We start from the raw sequence: 2119 nt of genomic DNA, 5'->3' as shown, positions 1-2119 counted from the left end.
GGCTGGGGCTGGAGAGAAGGGGGTGGGGCTGCCTCTCAGCCCTTCGAGGGTGTCCTTCCGAGGGTGTCCTTCCGTGGCGGAGGGCGCAGGCACCTGTCTAGCCCTTCAGCTGGACGCCTCTACCCCTCCCTCCAGCACATGCAGCGCACCTTCTCAGCCACTGGAACGCCTGTGTCGCCGCCAGCAACGGGTCCAGGTCTGGGCCTGCTTCTCATGCTACTGCCTGGTGTGTCTGCAGTGGGTCCAGAAGAACGGGCAGAGCACCTGAGGGTTCAGAGCAAGGGAGGCCTAGACCAGCTCTGGGTGAGAGAGAGAGAGCGAGAGAGTGAGAGACAGGATTCCGACTGCGTAAGAGACAGTGAAGCAGGAAGCAGAAATCGAGAAACAAGATGGGTGTGGGGGGGGTACTCGGAGAGGGGCTCCCTGAGAGCTGGTGGCAGAATCGGCCCAACCTGGTGGCTGATTGGATGGAGGGGTGAGGACTTCACAGAGGAGGTGACTGAGAATAAACCCACCCTTCCGAGGGCAGGCCCCTCCTGCCTGCACTGCCTGCTTCCTCCAGCCCCGCCCCAGGACGGCTCCTGCCGGCTGTGCACCTGGGCCCAGAGCCAAGGGGCCTTGTGGGAGGGGGCCTCTGACTTCCTGGAGGCCCCCAGGCAGCACGCAGGGCATCGCACTCGCGGCGCCCCCCAGTGGTCACGTGGGAGGGCTCCTGCGGTTGTGGGAGCTGAAGGAGGGGGCCAGGGCACAAAGACCAGGAGCTCTGGGACGCCCCCCCAAACACAGGGCTGCACCGAGACAGAGGGGCCCAGCTAGAGGTTCAAGCACACCAGGCCCATGAAACTCGGTCTAGAGATCCTTACATGCAGGGCGCCTCTGTCCAGGTCATGTATGTGTGTGTGCATGTGCGTATACATGCACATGTGCTACTGCAGTCGACTACATGGGAGTCCAGCGACATAGCCATTATGCCAACTGCTGGTCCCCAGGACTCATGTTTTCATCATAGGGTTAAAGAGGTGAGTGGGGGTGAGACAAAAGTTGGAGGAGAAGGAGAAGGAGGAGAGAAAAGCAGGGGAGGAGCTGGGAGAGGGACAAGGACGAGAAGGAGAGAACATTTTACATTTCAAATGTATTTTTCTGTATTTCTGCTTTCTGTGAGGATGGACTGCTTTTGCAATAATATTTCAATTTACTTAAATTACTATATTATATACAATTAGTAAAAGAAACAAGTCTCCCATTGTGCTAGCTATAAAGACATTTGTGGATCTGAACAGGGGCTTTGAACCCAGAACATAGTCCATCGACCGCTCACAATAGCGCAGCCCACAGGCGGCCTCAGTGGGCCGGGCTGGGGGAGCAGGTGCGGCAGGGCCTCCAGAGGGTGCAGAACTTTCACTGCCGGTAGCTGTGCATTCGAGAACGTTCCTACCCTGCCATCCTCCATCCCCCTCTGTGAAATGGGCTGATGACGCCCACAACGCAACATCTGCGTGAGAGAGCGGTGCGGTATGGGAGGCGTGTCTGTAACCGTGCTGGCACCCGTGTGTGCTAGGTTGTGGCTGGTACCATTCACCTTGTGTTTACATTACAGCAATACTCTTAAAAAAGAATTATTCAGGGACCAGCAGTTAGCGTAATGGCTATGTCGCTGGACTCCCATGTAGTCGACCGTTTTTTTTTCACATCGGGCGCATGTGCATGCGTACCCAAGATCCCGAGAGGAGAATGGAGGAGAAGGGATTGCGGTGTGACCATCCCCCTTGGGGGGATGATTTCTCACTTTCTGTCTCTCTGTCTCTGTCTGTCTGGTGAGCACACGCGCCCTATAGCAAAAACCTCTAAAAGAATTATTTAATTAAATTAATTATTAATTAATTATTTTAATTTTATCAGAGAGAGACAGAGTGAGAGAGAGAAAGTGAGAAGGCAAGTTACCAGGTCTGGGGCTTGAACCATGGTCGACCATGCTGGAGTCCAGCACCCTTATCCACCACGCCACCTCCAACCCCACAATACTCATTTTTCTTTTTTTCTTTTTTTGCTAGAGGGTACATATGCTAGCTGGAGAGAGACAGAGAGACAGAGACACAGAGATAAGAGAAAGCACATCCCG

Source organism: Tupaia chinensis, unplaced genomic scaffold, assembly GCF_000334495.1.
Source record: "Tupaia chinensis unplaced genomic scaffold, TupChi_1.0 Scaffold000045_1, whole genome shotgun sequence".
Classification (NCBI taxonomy): domain Eukaryota; kingdom Metazoa; phylum Chordata; class Mammalia; order Scandentia; family Tupaiidae; genus Tupaia; species Tupaia belangeri.
Note: the sequence above shows the minus strand (reverse complement) of the source record.